Here is an 18,824-nt window from a genome sequence, read left to right on the forward strand (position 1 = left end):
CCGATGAGCGGTACACCGCTACGGCCCGTGCAGTATTACTCGTAAAGCTCTGCACCACTGCAGAATGAGTCGATAAGCACTTGAGTGCAACGGCCGTTTTCTTATCAGGCGCCCAATACATCACCTGTCGGTCAGAGGCGACCACCCAGACCTCGGTGTAACTGATGGCTCAGTACCACTCTCACCGCATAAGTAGACAAGCACCCTGTGGAACGCACGAAACCCTCCACCTGGCTTGAGGCCACTGTATTGGCAACAATAGGCCAACTTCGTTTTTGGAATCCCCTTTTTCTACTTATGGCTGCTATTAAATTCATTGAAAGAATTGCTGCTGCTCGAACAGTATAATACTATAAATAATAATTAAAGCTAAGATGTAATGCACTTCATTTAGTTCTAGAATTAGGGTATTAAAGGTTCAACTACATGCAAAATAGACTGAAGTATCACTCCAGGTATTACTTATCTTGCTTGCTGCGTTGGAATCCCAGTGAATAATTTCTTTTAACAGTAAGTTTCATCTCTCATTGACTGAAGTATCAGTCCAGGGAGCTCCTGTCTCCCTTGCTTCCTGGGTTGGAATCCCAGTTTATCTAGTTTTAATAGTAAGTTTTATCTATTATTGACTGAAGTATTAGTCCAGGGAGCTCCTGTCTCCCTTGCTTGCTGGGTTGGAATCCCATTATCTAGTTTTAATACTGAGTTTCATCTATTATTGACTGAACTATAAGTTCAGGGAGCTGCTGTCTCCATTGCTTGCTGGGTTGGAATCCCAGTTTATCTATTTTCAATAGTAACTTTCATCTATTATTGACCGAAGTATCAGTCCAGGGAGCTCCTGTCTCCCTTGCTTGCTGGGTTGGAATCCCAGTTTATCTAGTTTTAATAGTAAGTTTCCTCTATCATAGACTGAGGTATCAATCCAGGGAGCTCCTGTCTCTTTTTCTTGCTGGGCTGGAATCCCAGCTTATCAAGGTTTAATAGTAAGTTTTATCTATCATAGACTGAAGTATCAGTCCAGGGAGCTGCTGTCTCCCTGGCTTGCTGGGTTTGAATCCCAGTTTATCTAGTTTTAATAGTAAGTTTCATGTATTATTGACTGAAGTATCAGTTCAGGGAGCTCCTGTCTCCCTTGCTTGCTGGGTTGGAATCCCAGTTTATCTAGTTATAATAGTAAGTTTCATCTATTATTGACTGAAGTATCAGTCCAGGGAACTCCTGTCTCCCTTGCTTGCTGGCTTGGAATCCCAGTTCATCTAATTTTAATAGTAAGTTTCATCTATTATTGACTGAAGTATCAGTCCAGGGAGCTCTTGTCTCCCTTGCTTTCTGGGTTGGAATCCCAGTTTATGTAGTTTTAATAGTAAGTTTCATCTATTATTGACTGAAGTGTCAGTCCAGGGAGCTCCTGTCTCCCGTACTTGCTGGGCTGGAACCTTGCTTGCTGGGTTGGAATCCCAGTTTACCTAGTTTTAATAGTAAGTTTCATCTATTATTGACTGAAGTATCAGTCCAGGGAGCTCCTGTCTCCCTTGCTTGCTGGGTTGGAATCCCAGTTTCCCTAAGTGCATATTACTTTAAAAATGAGTGATAATTAATCTTCTTAGAGCAACAACTCTTTCCAAGAAAACCTGAAATTATACCTAAAATAACTGAGATTTTTTTAATTTAAATAACAACGAAAAAAAAAATTCAAAGGCTTGAAAAAACCCTTTTTCGTTACAGAAGCTGAGATATGGCATGACCTAAAGAAAAGGGTGTATGGCCTGTGCAGTATCCGAGACGCACATGAGTGCAACGGCCATATAAATTGGGGGACCTCCGCTTGCGTCCATACCGGGACACCTGGGCATGAGCACTTACAACAGACTTGTTTCGTGACAGAAGCTGAGATATGGCATGACCCGATGAGCGGTACACCGCTACGGCCCGTGCAGTATCACTCGTAAAGCTCTGCACCACTGCAGAATGAGTCGATAAGCACTTGAGTGCAACGGCCGTTTTCTTATCAGGCGCCCAATACATCACCTGTCGGTCAGAGGCGACCACCCAGACCTCGGTGTAACTGATGGCTCAGTACCACTCTCACCGCATAAGTAGACAAGCACCCTGTGGAACGCACGAAACCCTCCACCTGGCTTGAGGCCACTGTATTGGCAACAATAGGCCAACTTTGTTTTTGGAATCCCCTTTTTCTACTTATGGCTGCTATTAAATTCATTGAAAGAATTGCTGCTGCTAGAACAGTATAATACTATAAATAATAATTAAAGCTAAGATGTATTGCACTTCATTTAGTTCTAGAATAAATATTAGGGTATTCAAGGTTCAACTACATGCAAAATAGACTGAAGTATCACTCTAGGTATTACTTATCTTGCTTGCTGCGTTGGAATCCCAGTGAATGATTTCTTTTAACAGTAAGTTTCATCTCTCATTGACTGAAGTATCAGTCCAGGGAGCCCCTGTCTCCCTTGCTTGCAGGGTTGGAATCCCAGTTTATCTAGTTTTAATAGTAAGTTTCATCTACCATACACTGAAGTATCAGACCAGATAACTATGATAGACTGAAGTATCAGTCCAGGGAGCTCCTGTCTCCATTGCTTGCTGGTTTGGAATCCCAGTTTATCTAATTTTAATAGTAACTAATAACACTATTACAGAGTGAAGTATCACTCCAAGGAGCTCCTGTCTCTCTTGTTTACTGGGTTGGAATCCCAGTTTAGCTCCTCTTATTTTAAGAGTGAGCTCCTGTCTCCCTTGCTTGTTGGGTTACAATCCCAGTTTATTTAGTTGTAATAGTATTAGTTATAACTATCATATACTGAAGTATCAGTCCAGGGAGCTCCTCTCTTTCTTGCTTACTGGGTTGGAATCCCAGTTTATCTAATTTTAACAGTAAGTAATAACTATGATAGACTGAAGTATCACTCCAAGGAGCTCCTGTCTCTCTTGTTTACTGGGTTGGAATCCCAGTTTAGCTCCTCTTATTTTAATAGTGAGTAATAACTATGATAGACTGAAGTTGCAGTCCAGGGATCTCCTGTCTCTCTTGCTCACTGGGTTGGAATCCCAGTTTATCTAATGTTAATAGTAAGTTATAAATAACTCAAGCTCTTACCATTTTAAGAATATCCTGGTTTAGTTGGGTCAGTACTGAACAATTAATGACTGTACTTCTGTTAGATTGTTATTAGATTGTTACCTACATGAGTGAAGAAGACAAAAAAAAATAGTTAAAAAGCATAACAAAATGATGAAGTCAAACATGATTTGATGAAATATTCTTTATCTGACAGTCAAAATTTTATTGTGATAGGTTTTTGAAATCAGTGATTACCTAGGGGCCTTCCCCCCCTGTTTTCCAAGTCCTGGCCGTTTTTAGAACAAAAAAGTGCAAAAACCATACCCTTTGGTGTGGCACATACCTAGTTGGCTTAGTTATACAAGGGGGAGTACTCCCCAGGAGAAAATCCATGTATCTATAAAATTCTGCCCATGTGTCTGGGTGCCCTCTAAATGCTTTATTTGGTTGAGACACTTTGAAAAGGAAACAACTAGGTGGAAGGGTTGATAACAAAAACAGTTCAAAGGCATGTATATAAAAATTTGTATGACTCTTGTCAGTAAGTGAAAAAGGGAATAATTTTCGTTTTAGTAAGTGAATACAGGCTAAGAAGAGAATTTGTCACAATACAATTTCTACTTTTTATCCTCTAACACCCATGTCTCATTTTAGTCTATTTGCTTCTTGGGATAATGCTCATAAAACTTATATATTAAAGTTTGTTTTCAACTGTTCAGAAAGCTACTGCCTCCCATTTCTTTGCTGAGTATGAATAACAGTTGCGCTGGTGTACATTTCGTCATACAAATATCAAACTTTGGATGTAATAGTTCAGGGAGAATCTGTAACCCAATTCTTTGCTGGGTTGGAATCCCAGTTGACCTAAGTATATATTGTTTAATCAAAGTTTTTATGTAAAAGTTAGAATATATCATAGGGCATCAAACATAATGCCCTTGCATGCTAATTATTGCTCTCACAGGTTTAAAACTGAAGTATTCCTTTGCATGCATGTTTGAGAGGGGCAGCATTACGTCTTATACCATTTATCATAAAGTTGGAATTTTACAGAGTGTATTTTGTTTTGACCACGAATTCTGGTATCTTTTACACTGTTTTCCTACACTGATAAATGTATATAAATAGAATAAAATTGTTTTAATATTGTATTTACCTTTCTTGTTTCTTGTTGGTCAAATCTTTTAACTTGTGCCTCTGATGATCTCTTGGCATATCTCTACGTGATAAAGAAATGAACTTAATTAACTTACGGTATCATACTTTCAGGAAAATAAAACTGAAGCCCTTGTAATTTCGAAAAGCTTCAAGTTCGGCCTAGGATGACCGAACAGATACAAATTTTACAGCCCCGCTTAGAATGCATTTCTAGTGATTTAAAAGTACTTTAGTCTGCAGGATTCTTATTAAGTGGGGGAGCCGGCTAAAAACTGGCTACTTCGAGTTTTGAGCCGCCTACATTTTGGGGAACGACAGGAAGGTGAGAAAGTGAAAGCCTGAAATCACCCCCTACTTTTACATCCTAGCCATCTACTTTATAATTTCAATGCAATTAGGAGAAAATCGTCGTTGGGTGCCCCTCTAAATATGTATACCTTTATGTCTGTCCTGACCTTCTAATTCTATTGACTTCTTTGGTATTTTGGTTTTTATATTGTAGAGTCTTTTCTTGAAATTGTTGTAGGTACTATTAAGCTTAAATTAGGTTTGCGTTGGTACACACTGACTCACTCTGTGAGCGATGGAAGATCAAAACTAGCGTAAACTAGCCACTAGTAAACTAGCCCCACGCCGCCATATTGGCCGGGACACCAGTAGACCCTGGCACGAGGATATACCACAGGGCACCCACACAATCTGCTTGTTGGTAAATGAGTTTGGTTATCTTTTTATCTTTACAGTTGCAATATATCGCTAACTATGTACATCAGATTAATATTAAATAAACAGTGTACTACCTTACCTAATGTATATTGTTGTCTTTTTGCCTCAAAAGAGGTATTTTCAGCGATTTTGACTGATTTTGAGTTCGCCTGGATGACTGCGTAAAAAGTAAAGAAGAAAAGAGTCACCAAATGAGCCATTTTGCCAAGTCTGTAGTCTGAACTTTGAGTAGTTAGTTCACAAAGTCACTAACAAAAGATCGGGATTGGGGTTGTTACAAGTACTTACCGTTTTAAAAATCACCCGGTTTAGTTGGGTCCGCACTTAACAATTAATGACTGTGCTACTGTTGGATTGTTCGCCTACATGAGTGAACAAGACAAAAAAAATAGTTAAAGCATAACAAAGAACTCTTTAAAGAAGAAGTTGGATACGATTTTTTTGAAATACTCTTTATCTGGCAATCAAAATTTTATCGTGATAGGTTTTTGAAATCAGTGATTACCTACCACAAGCCGTGTTTCCTTATCTAGTACAATTCGTAACCCGTATTATCTCACTCACAGCGAGGAAATTTGATTTTGTCTTATGTGTTGGACTGAGAAAGATATATAGTTGTAAATTCATTGAGGTAAGTTGTAAGAATTGCAAGGAAAGAGAAAGATGGCGTGAGCCGGAGGTGCTGTTACCGGCACTTGCTTTTTAAAATCATTTCGTTTTCGGTCCGCACCTTTTTCCCGTGTATCCCTTGTACTAAGAGAGAATGATCTAGCTCATTCTCTCTTGCTTGTACTTAAACCGTGACCGTTTTTTTTTTGCATTATTTACTACTTGAAGAAAATCTCGTGGGGGAGGGGGGAGGTGCTCTTGGGATTTCCTGGTGGGGGTTCAAGCCGCCCTGTTCTTTATATAGGCAGAAATTATGTCAAAGAATAAGCAAATACTTCTTTTTCTTTCTTATTCATTATTTTGGAATTGAAACGACAAATACGTTCTTATACGGGTTTTTTTTCCCTCGAAAACCACTCCCAATTCAAAACCAAAATGAGCAAAGTGTATGCCCGTTTTTAGACCGAAAAAGCGCAAAAACCATATCCTTTGGGGTGGCACATACCTATGTGGCTTACAGTGTATTTAAGAGAATATTCCCCGGGAGAGAATCCAAGTATCGTAAAAATTCTGTCCGCCGGCCTGAGTGCCCTCTAAATGCTTCATTTGTCCGAGACATGCACTTTGAAAAGGAAAGAATTGATTTGAAGGGATGATACTCAACCAAACAGTACAAAGGTAAATACAGATTTGGACGACTCTCCAACGAAAAGGAAATGATTTTCATTTTAGCAAATGGTTGCAGACTAAGAAGAGAACTTGTCACAATATAATTTCTGCTCTTTATTCTCTAACACCCATGTCCCATTTTGCTCTTATGTGTTTAACTTTCAAAAAAACATTGAAGTAAATATATAGGTAATAACAACTTTATGTAAAGCAGTCTATTTGCTCATAGGGATAATGCTAGTAAAACTAATTAGTATATTGCCAAATGTAAAATCGCTCAGGAGCAAATATTGTCCGGAGAAAATCAATCATACTTCAACTCGTTACCGGGTCTAACATAACTAAGTTATGGTGACCTCAGGTATCCTACAAAAAAACTGACAAGTTTTGTATCGCCATATTGAAACCATTTTTTTCCTTCTGTCAGTTTATGATTGTCCTGGTTAAGGTGACTTATGACTTGGATAGTTACCTCTACAAATCTCTTGCTGTTTTTCTACCATAAGCTGATAACTCTCTTCGTTACGTTCCTCATCACTCAACCATGCACTGAATGTTACTTCTCAAAACTGAGGGAAAATAAAAAGGAAAAACATACAACTGTCGATTAAAATAAAACACTCTGAAAGGTTTCAGTTAAGAAAGAAGTTCACAGTATCAATAGTGCGTGCACTTGGCAGCTCTTTGACTATTCGTTCAGACAAGAGAAAGGCATGCAAGAGACAGATCAATAGTTGTAGCACTTACACTTTCAAGTCAGTTCCATACTGATTCGCGAGTTGAATGTCTTCACTGTGTTGTTGGTACAGTTCTAATGTTATACCATGCACCTTGCAATAGAGCGAACAGTTTCAGCGGCAGTAACGTTCATCAGGTATCGTTAAACGCAAGCGATCCATGATCGTTCAGGAGAGACTAGCTCGAAACTACGATGCCGTTAGGAAAATTCAAAAATCATTTTGGGGTTATTTGCGCATGGGTGAATATAGATGACTCATTATTCTATTTTGGTTCTCGTAAAAAAATAATGAGAATCTAATGTATTGACAACACCTGTGAAGTATAATGATTTACATATTTGTTCCTCTTTTTAGCGTAACGAATTGCGATCAGAACTACATGCAAATGATAAACCTTAAGAAACTTCCCGAGTATTGGCCATTTCAAATCATTCAAAATTTTCGTAATAGTTCCAGGAGTTGTGCAATATTCATTTTTTAAAAACGTGCCAGTCGTCTCTGCGCACTCTCAATGTCCTTTATCTGTTTTTGAATGTGTGGATGGCATGCGCAACATCCACGTATTCAAGTTGCGGTCTAACTAAAGTAAGATAGGCTTGCTCTTTTAAGTTTTTGGACACTTACTTAGGTTTCTTCTTATAACGCCAAGGGTTCTGTTGGCCTTTTGCCATAATCCTAGCAATTTAGATCACTGGATAGCTCAACCTCAAGGAATTTGTGGTGATCAACAGCTTCCAAGGGTTCTCCGTGGATGGTGCATTGCACAGTATTGCCCATTTTTTTGGAACAACGATTGTTGATTGATGATGTCTAAGAAGTAGCGACCATTTTGAGGGACGCGCGTCAACCGAAAGTGGACTTTTTGCACTCTTGAGCGATGATTTTGAAAAGATTTTTGGGCAATCGGTATCTACAAGAGAAAAGACTCTTAGCAATACAAATTTAGAAGCGATAAGGCGTATTAAAAGAGAATAAGTTCACTTCCGGTTGACGTGCGTCGCTCAAAAACGTCGTTGCTTAGAAGCCCCCTAGGAGCAAAAAAGTTGCGATTGTCTGCCTCCCTGGTGTTTTACACATCAACTGACCAGGAATCTGTTCCACCGTACCTCAGCCTCATCTCTCATACATACATCGAAATGAATTCACGCCTTTTGTACTTTAAGTTATTCAAGGAAGGACGACTGAATTCACCTCCGACTCCGGTGAATATTTGACTATTTATTGTAAAAATTATTGCTAAAAAGACAACTGCAATGACTGATCAACCAACGTGAGACTGCAGTTACAATATCTCGACTGGCCAATACCAGTCTTCATCAAGTTTATTAGCCTAGATCATATATAATATAGCTGCGAATTATAGTTTTTAGATAGGAAATAAGCAGCAAGTGGCTGTCGCAGTGGTTATTACTAATTTTAAGAATGTTCTGAAACCGCTGTCTGAATATGACTACCACTAGGGTTAAGTACTGGTCGCCTTTATTCATTAAAAAGGTCTGTGAGGCGACGTTTAGCTTCCCCAATGTCATGTTAAAGGCGACATTGAATCATGTAGATGCAGTTGAAAGTAGTGCAAGTTACATGAGATTTAATACGGTGGTTTCACCGGTGGATTGAAAAGTGGATTGATTTCCGTGTTCAATGCAAGGGCAGGTGGTACAATTCCTAATATGGCACCGAAACTGAGAATCGGGAGCGGCCTGCAAGTGAGTTTCTGTTACCTCGGCTAACAAGAATGTCACAAATGTTTTTACAACGCTAGAAAGCTACAGACGGAAGGTTTTAAAAAACATTTCTGCAACGACTGATTGGATGAGTAGAACCCGCTCGCATGCTTGTGAATGATGCAAGCAATTTTAGGTAGTGCGGGATTCATGTAATGAAAAAGGGTGTGGTATCTGCTCGTGTCGTAGGCCGGGTCGTACGTTTGTTCTTATAAGTGTGCCAGTGCGAAGAAACGTCAGAAGCCCGTTTTATTTGTGTGTCGAGAAAGGGTTTGTCGTAGCCTCGATTAGTAAGGTAGTCTATAAGTCCGTTACTACGCCGTATGTGACTGTCTTGGACAGAGCAAATGCGGCGAAGGCAAAGTGCAAGGCTGAAACATACTCGTATTAAAGGAGTCCCATGTAACTTTTAATACTTTCAATGTTATCTACAGATTCAAAGTCGCCTTTGTAATTTACAATACATTGGGGAAACCAAACGTCGCCTCAAAGACCGTTTTAATGAACACAGGTGACCATTACTTAACCATACTGGTAGCTATATCCATACAGCGGTTTCAGAAGATTTTTCTTAATAACATCCACTCTGACACCGACGTGCTGTTAATTCCTATTCAAAAACTGTTATAAGAATGGACGTGATTCTCTAATCCATAAAAGTACGTAGGACCCTTGAGCCTCTGGGTATCAATAAACGTGATGATCTATAATTAGCAACTATATTTAGTACATAACATATTTTTTCTTTTTGTTTTTCTGTTATCTTTATGTTTTTTAATTAAGTATAAACACCATACTTCGTCACTTCCGCCATTGCAGTACTACATAAATATTTTTGTAAGTTCGTGATCTTCCTAATACTGACCTGATGAAGACTGATCAGTCGTTGGAGTTGTCCTAATTTATTCTTTTTATTAATTTTGAATGATCGCAGTCTTTTTTGATGCGACGTTAAGCAAGATTGATCGAACACGGCTTTTTGCAGTGCCTTGTAACTTAAATGCACATTTGATTGTTTTAAACATGAAACACTTAATCATTTTCCGGCGGGTACTCCTGGCAATTCGTGGTGGGGGTGTGCCGCCCAGTTCTCCGAATCCTGATCCTATTTCAGACCAAAAAATGTCCTTTTTCACACCCGTTTACAGACTTGGCCTTTAAGGCATTACGTCATCATTACTTAGAAAAGAACAGCAACAAAAAAAAATTCTTAAAATCCATTTCGAATGGGCATATTTCTCTCTCTTTCTTACTCAAAGACGTTTTGAATTGAATCGACAAATACGCTCATACACTTCCGTAGTTCCTTCGAAAACCATATACCCGATTCCAGACCAAAATGGACAAAGTCTATACCGTCCCGTTTTCAGACCAAAACGCCGCAAAAACCCAACCCTTTGGGGCGGCACAAACCTATATGGCTTATATATGGGAGGACCCTCCCGGGGTATCATCTTTGCCGGACCCGCCTTGCAGAGGTGCCGCTGCCGTGTGCTACACTGAATAAGTAAGACGTGAGTGCGTGTTCGTTTAACTCCACCTAATCCCGGATGTTGGCTACATCTGCAGTCAACCGTACTCCATAGATTATTTGAACATTGAATCCGTCATTCCCTGTCGCCACCAGCTGGCCACTGGTATCAAATTCAAATCTGCATTTCTGCACGCAGAAATGAGCAGTGAACTTTAGACCACGATTTCTCTTTTTCAGTCAAAAATATTTCACGTTTTCCATGGATAAAATTCCTGTTTAGACATTATTTATACCGAGTTCAAAAAGAAAGAGGAGCTGTGATGAATTTTAATTACCTCGCGTGTGAATTCACTGCTCACTGGATGATGAAATATATCGGATATCTGCAACGACAGGCGTATTCATTTTCAAATAATGAATGGAGCTGATTGGAATCTTGACCGGCCTGTGACGAGAAGTCTGGAAGCTGAAATGCACAAACCTCTTGTGCTGTGACCCCCCCCCCCAACACGCAACAAGAGAAAGAAAACCTCATGTGTAGTAGTTTAAAAGGACAAAACGAAAGATTTTGATAATAATGCAATTGGGCCTACTGTTAATTAAACTTACATTTTAACTACCAAACTATCCTCCTCACATTACTCTGAAAGACTAATAAATGGTAGATGTCTTTAATGGTTTTTATTCTCAGTCTCCTTTAAGTAATGTATACCAGTTAATCCACAGTCCGATAAAACCAACGTGAGAAACACCCCCTTACTGTTGTAAAAAATGTATTTCGCGAATTTGCTTACGCAGATTAGCCACTTTTTCGCTTTCTTAAGCCTTGAGAAAACATTTTAAAACTTATTAGAGTCAGGTAAATATGTCAGTTATTAGAGTTCTATATCCGCTGCCTTAACTACTAAAAGGGCGTTCCCAATTGTCCGCAAGTCCGCCGATTCTTTTTTACCGAACTTTCCTTGCTCTCTTGAGTGCAGTGTCTTTAAGTTTGACTCTTTACGAGGCAGTAATAGATTCTAATCACGTATTAACAAGGCAATTAAGGACTCAAATTGAGTGTTTCCTGGGCGCAAAGGAGGACACTGAAGTTTGCTAATCTGATTAGGTAATTGAGTCTTAAAAATACTTGCCTCGATTACACCTCAAAGAACTCCGCACGAAAAGGTTACGGAACAAGCATAAAAGAGCAAATTCCTCGTCACCGACTGACTAGACCGTATACGAGACCTAAAACTGAACACAGACGCAACGAGTTCTCTTCTAAAACCCAGGCACAGGCCGCTGCATAGCCATGTCTGGTAAACCAGATGAGAAAAGCGAAATGATGATTGAAGACAAACAAGAAATCAAAGGGAAAAAGTCATCTGTTTTCAAAGAGTCGAATCGTGTTCCTCATTCTTGTTGTCATCGCATTCGTGGTTCTAATCATAGGGATAGTGCTGAGAGCTCTTTCCTTCAAAAAGAAAGACTGCATTGTCAGAATGATGACGGAGAGGAAAAGCAACAGGCTCAGGTATCTTGTGAGCAGACCTTATCATCCTTTTGCGAATACTCCGAGGAAGCCAAAAGGATCGGGCTGCACGACATTTTGCTTCGTGCGAAAAAGGGCTATTACGAGTACAACCCTTTCTTGTTGACAAGTGATCCAGATGCTACTCGAGATGAGATCAAGGAGAAGTACATAGCCTACAACCAAACGCCAGAACACATAAGTGACCGACGCTGCGCGGAAGCTTCTGAAAGAGGTCAACGAAGCAGAAGTAGACGCTAATAAGCTGAAATCGCGAGAAGGGAAAGCTCTGTCACAGATCAAGCACTTTCTAAAGACGTTGTTCGGACTGCCATACGACATGAACTACTATGCCGGACATTGGATGATGGGGCCAACACATGTTTGCTTTAAACACATGTTCTGCAATGTTGGTGAACATTTATCTTCCATGCTGAGGCAAAAGAAAATGAATATTAAGTGAAATATTTGATAAAGTATATTTTAAAATGCTTAAAATTGATTAAGTATAGCAAAAAATGAGTATATAGACGAGAAAATTTCAATAGCTTTTTTCAAAATTTTGAGTTCAAGTCGTCGTCATTTTGTCGTTAGAAAGTTAGAAGATGTTTCAATTTTTATTTTCTCTGAGAAAAAAATAATAATTTTATGAGCAAATGCCCCCAAAATGCTCGGAAAATGAATTTAATGCTCTCGCCATAAAAATGCGAGCATAATGTACAAGAGCCTAGAATGTTACTAGCGGCGGGAGCGGTGAAAGGTGGCTGTATTCTGGGAGGCTGTTCCATGAAATTTCGATTTGTATAACCCATAGCCATGTTACTTGTACCGCTTATGACGCCATCACGTGATGTACATGTTCGCGACTCGCCCAAACGGGTGGCCAGAAAATCCACGTACTTAACTAGAAAATCGAATGAAAATCTTGTCCCGATAGTTCCTCTAAAATATCGTAGGGCTGAGATGTTCAGTGTTTCCACGATTCGTTTCCTGATGCAAATGAGACCTAGAAAAACGAAAGCAGGAAAAAATTGAAAAAGGCGGATTCCTTTGCTTCCTTTGACTTGACAGCGACAAAAAAACAACTCGACCAACTTTAAATGACGTTTCGAGTGCATAAAAAATCTCAACAAGCAAAGCTGTCGTTTAAAAAAATGCAGAAATTGAGTACGAAGATGTTGTCACCAGTGGCTACCCATCACACACAAAACAATGTTTGTGCTCTCCTGCATGGCAGAAACGCTCTAGATCCCTGTATACATGTACAGCCACTCCATAAGGAAAGGGAACGGAAGGGCTGAACACAGGCTATTCTGACCACGCCCACCCAAAATTCATCCATCTCCAACTCTAATCGGCACGTCAAAAATGTCTTAAATTGTAAAATCACTATTCTTGTTCGCAGGTATCCTGGAAAAGTCGTACGTACAAGAAGTCCTCAACGACGATTACTTTGCTTACATAACCGAAGAAATGAATACAACATGGAAAAACGAACACGGTGGTAAATCTGTAAAGGAATTTTTAGATGATTATCTTGTGGAATATTTCGGAAAACCCATGATTCAGCTACAGAGGTACAACTTTATTTCGTCTACCAAGCCCCATCGCTATAAGGGAGAACTTAGCTTAAATGGGACAAGTCTGAGAATAGTTATCTCTATTTTAACAGATATCTGGAGCATGACCATTACCGCCATTGCGTACCAAGTAACGTGTCCAGCGGATTAGCCACCCTGCCACTGGATCATGTCTGGGTTGATGGCAAAGAAAATAAGTCTTGGCCTACCAACAAAAAGCTACCGACTGGTGAAATGCTGGACGGTAAAATGGCGTACTCCGAGATAATGGCATATTTCACTACTACGGTTTTAGCTAAAACCGTGGCCCCAAAGTATTCTTACGCCTTGCGTAAAAAATTTCACAGCTGCGCCTGTTCCTTTTCGTAAATCCGGCCAAACCTTCAATGTTTGCGACCATCATTATTTTTAGTCATATTATGGCTTAAATACAGGCGTTTAGTATTTGATTGTAAAACTCCCTGAAGAAGTCTACGTTAGTTAGACGAAACGCGTAGGAGAATAAACAAGTTTTACAGCAACAGTTCGCAGAGTGCTGCTCACTAGTTTAGTTTTAAAAATTATCTCGTCGCAATCTATTTTAATCTAAGTTCTTAATTTTGCTCATCCGTGCTCTTTTTTTTCTGTATACGTATTTCACTTGTGTTCCCCAGAAACATTTATTTTGGCTTTTCAGCTACTACACTTTGACCGGTTAGGGGTGAAATTGCCTACAAAAGCGTAAACTGATCGTCCCTCTTTAATAAAAAAATTTCCCACAAAATGGCGCTTTGTAATTGGTTAAGAGAAATTTTGTGCCTAATCCAATCAAAAACAACAGCAAACCATTTGTAACTTCAGTCATTCCCTTATTATTCCATCCCCTCTAGCTCACAGGCTACCCTACGATGTCCGTTTTTTTTTCTTCTTCTTGTATTTGAAGCATTTTTAGTTCTTTGGATTCCCTGAGGTGGTTTTTAATAGAAGAGTAATCACCTTTATTAATTCTGCATCGAGTGGTTCAAGTTAAAACGGCCTCAGCCTTCGAGCACTAAGCATTACTTCTTGGGTGCCCTAAAGTCAAGCACGATCGAGCGGAACACGAAAGGTGAATCGTGCGCGCGTTCTCTCGTGGCTCGCTTAGCCGGAGCTCAGCTCGTCACTAAAAATGAGAGCTCAGGCTAAAACAGCAGTGATGACTCCGTCAATCTGGGATCCCATCTGTTCTTCCGGTAGATAGTTGAGGCAGCTAAGAAAACTACTGGCATAGACAACGAAACAGAAGCCATCAAGGAATTCCGGAGCAAGTTAGAATCACCGGATACTTCAATAAAGACCCTTTTCCTGCAAACGAGTCAGATGCTCAAGCGCATGCGCGATGCAGTACTATTGAGGGAGCAAAAAAACATTGTCCCATGAGATGGAAGGCCATTCAAGAATAGTTTAAAGATTCTAGAAATGTAAGTGTTTTACACACACTTAGGAAAAAAGAAATGAAGAAAGGGGTTAGTTTAGAGTGATTTTACTTGATCCGTGAAACAGATACTAATAAATAGTGCCAAATGGCTAGAGGTAAACAGAAGAAAACAATAGAATTGGTGCCTAATAGTGCGTAGTATCCTACTACCTATTTCATATATGGTTCAAGTAAAATCACTTTATGAGGTAAAAAAGCTAGGGTTTCGTTGCTAGGGAATGAGAAGGAATGTCGAAGGTTTAGCCAATGAAACATCAACTTTGAATATCTTTTCCATGGCAAATTTACTATATTGACAGAAAAAAAAAAAACAACAAAAATAAAGAAAAATTAAACAGCAACAACTATTTGCATCAGTCTTATACAGGACCCACTTTATATCTAGGATTTGCCAAGGTAGAATAGAAGCCACGAAAAGTCAAAGTTTGTAGATTGTTACAAGATGTGGGGCAGCTAAATGGGTTAGGGTTAGGGTTGTCTGGAAACTCTTCCGTGATTCACTGACCGGAGCCTTCCATGAATCTAAACGGCGGCAGAAACAATAAAAGCAACAAGCGGGTGTCGATTTTTATACTTAACTTAAGCTTTGGTTTGTTTCGTTTTGTTTTTGTTTTCGCTTTCATTTTATTTTATTTGTCTTATTTTTTTTTTCAGGCTATGAGTTTGTTATACCCGAAAATAGTTTACATGTTTTGGTTTGCCGGAGATAAGCACTCAACCCCTAACTGTCCAATTGAACTGAAGCCTGATTTTAACCCCTCCAGTGGCTCTCAGAGTTACACACATAGTGATGCAATGTGTTTGAAGCCTGCGTATTACAACATCCCGTTTTTTATGAGTAAGGCCGGCCCAAAGTCTGCCGAATGGAACACAGGTGCACACGAAACACGGCCTGGACATCATCTGCAGGTATTGAATGAACAGATACCGGCTATCTTTTAATGTAAAGTGCCGAAAAATGAAATGAAAGGGTTGGCTTAATAAGTTATTCGCATTGAAGGGAGGGGAAAAAAAGAGAATAGAGAAGAATAAAACTCGATATTCCATAATGAAAGTAGGTTTCTGGGAAGAGAGAAGAGGGGATATTTCGCTTGGATACGCACCACAGGAAAGTTATGCTACCATGGTGACAATGGATGTGCTGTTCTGTACTGGTCTTTCGACTGTGATGGGAACGTGTTTACCAGACAAACAATTCTCTATGATTATTTTGCCTATTAAATTTATCTTTAATAGCCGCCTAGCGTATGGTAACAAACTTGAAGTGTTGATTAATTAATTAATTTTTTTTTGTTTGAAAATATGCGTCACTGGTACATATCAAGCTTGAGGTCAAGGCGGCCAAGTTCTTTTTATTTAACGTCGATAAAGACGCAAAAAAGATCAAGGCTAACAGCCGCGGCAATCTTGACTGAACAAGCTTGGTCATTTTAGAATTTATTATACACATTGTATGACCAAAGAACAGGAAACCTTTTCTAGCGGAAATAACGCAAGTAATCCCAAGTGGGCAGGAAAGGCTCATCTTGACTGGTAGACAGTCGGGGAACAAAGAATTCTCTTCATCATATGCTGATGCCCACTCGCTGAGTCAGCCCGGCATTCTTTAACCGATGAATTATACGTTGACCGTTAAGTATCCGAATGAAACTCAGCCACACCACTGGATAAAAATACATTGAGAAACAAAATCCTTAAAGCCAGATATTTTTATTCAATTTAGATGCAAGGGAATCTGGAGCATTTTCAGGACACTTGTGGCGGTGTGATTGGCTGGTTAAACTCCATCGCATCCCCTACAGCCTTTTCAGAAGGCTGGGGTCTGCACTCTGAAAATCCCCGGATATCAGATGACACGGATGTATATGATGAAGAACCAATGAGGAAATACGGAATGCTGCAAGGGCGGGCAAGTATAAATGTGGAAAAATATCTCAGTTTTGTTGCAATATAGCATGCGTAGCAGTATATGACTTATGTCCAGGATGGTTGCGATCAGGCATGCTAACTGAATGCTTATTAAGTGACGCAAAACTTTAGGTTTGTACGATTTTGTCAGTCGGTAGCCAAATTTTCAAAAATTGCACTGAGGAGCTGTTTATATAACATTACTGTCCCTCGTTTCAACACGTACTTTCTTAAATACTCTATCAGCTACAGAGGAGCAATTTTATGGAACGCTGTTTCGACTTATTTTACAGGAGAATTAACACATTTTTATCGTAAAGTAAAGAAGGACTCTCACATAAAGGAACTAGATTTTAGTGCACAGTCTGTCCAGTTGCTGCCTAGCCGGCACTATCATGATTTAAAATGTTTTTAACTATTATATTTTTAAATCTTGTAGTAAATTACTCATTACTCATTTTAACTCATATCCATAGTGTATCTTTGTTAGAATCTTATTGTATCTTTTTAGAGTTTTTATAGTAGTTTCATATTGTAAGTAATTTAAACTTTTATCCTTGTTTTTTATTATTGCTTTATATTGTAATTATTCTTACACGACCCCACAAGCATAGAGCTTTAAATCTTATCGTGTTTAAATAAAGGATATCATGAAAAAAAAAAAAAAATGATGATGATGATGATGATATTGTTTATTTACTTCTTTTAGATCTGGCGGGCTTTGAGGCTCATTGTCGACACAGGACTGCACTATAAAGGAATGAAAAGAGATGAAGCTATCAAAATGAGGTGAGAGTAGGATGATCAATGATGTTGTTGATGATAGATACTCTTATTTTTTGGCCATCTTAGCTTAAGAAGAAACAAAAAGCAAACTGTGGTGATAAACATAAGGAAATACATTCAAATGCATTTCATGAAAGAAATGAATTTTAACCTTGACGTTTCGTACGAAGAACCAATGAGGAAATACGGAACGCATTTCTCTTGGAGCCATTTTAACTTCCAAGAGAAACTGAAGACAATGCTTATGCAAAATTTTGGGGTGACAAACAAAGAGCATTATGGTATGTTATGGTATTTTCTGGAGTGGTAAATACCTACTCTAAGTCAAATTACTTTAACAGGCACACCACCATATATTTATTTAATTATATTTTTGTCTCAGATAACTCGTTACCAAAGCTTGTCGGGACAGGCAACATCCTACATGGTTGGTAAGCTAGGAATTGTACAATCTAGGGACTATGCAACTTCTGCCTTGGGTAAAAACTTCAGCCTCAAAGATTTCCATTACCAGGTATTAATTTGGCTTATACAATATGTAGTTTTCTATTGTCTAATTCAAAATTCGTTGCCGGTCTAGACACTCGTAGACTACCAAAACCAAACGTCGAACTTTTCATGAGACAAACTATTAGTTAACTTGGAAACGTTTTACGTCTGTCTTCACGTTCTGTTCGTCTGCTTCAGGTGACGATGTCTGGTTTGTTCAACGCTTCATTAGTTCAACGTCTGACCTAACAGACGAACTTATTGTATTCACTCAAATAAGCGCCGCGGCCCCGATGCAATCAAATTAAAACATAGTAATTCTTTAAGTTTAATAGGGGAAATCAGAGGGGGCTCCTGCGTTAACTTAAAACAATTCTTTTTCGCGTCCATTCTTCAAATAAACGCCACCCTCAAATAATCGTTGCCCTAGAATTTGAGGCGTGAAACATTTAATAAGCGCCGCGGTGCTGAATCGAGTAAATACGGCAATTCAGTAATTAGAATTTGGTTCGTCTCATGAAAAGTTCCACGTTTAGCCTGGCTGGCCTTAGCAACTTCAAGTGATTTAAGATTTAGGTGCATGGAAGCAGGGAATTGAATCATTAACCAAAGCTCCGGTTGTATCGATACCATGTTATATGAATTGTAATTCTCACTACGTTCAACTTCTTTCAGGTTTTATCTCAAGGAACGTCACCAATTGGTTTCCTCGTGGAACACATCAATGATTATGTCGAGTGCGTGATGAAATCCCACCTAGAAGGTTGTTCCACCTTGTTAAATCCTCCGAAAAGTGCAGCTACCGAAAGTTTTAAAAAGAAACTAGGCATGCTATTGCATTTTAAAGAAAAAAGGCTCCTCTTTTAGGACAATTAAAAGGCGAAGGGTTTAACCAAAATGTCGAACG

General features: G+C 39.1%; 1 pseudogene; it reads left to right on the forward strand.

Moving 5' to 3' along the window:
• The first annotated feature begins 13,156 nt into the window (after positions 1-13,156).
• LOC140939003 (uncharacterized) lies at positions 13,157-18,824 on the forward strand (annotated as a pseudogene).

This window comes from Porites lutea, chromosome 5, assembly GCF_958299795.1.
Source record: "Porites lutea chromosome 5, jaPorLute2.1, whole genome shotgun sequence".
Classification (NCBI taxonomy): domain Eukaryota; kingdom Metazoa; phylum Cnidaria; class Anthozoa; order Scleractinia; family Poritidae; genus Porites; species Porites lutea.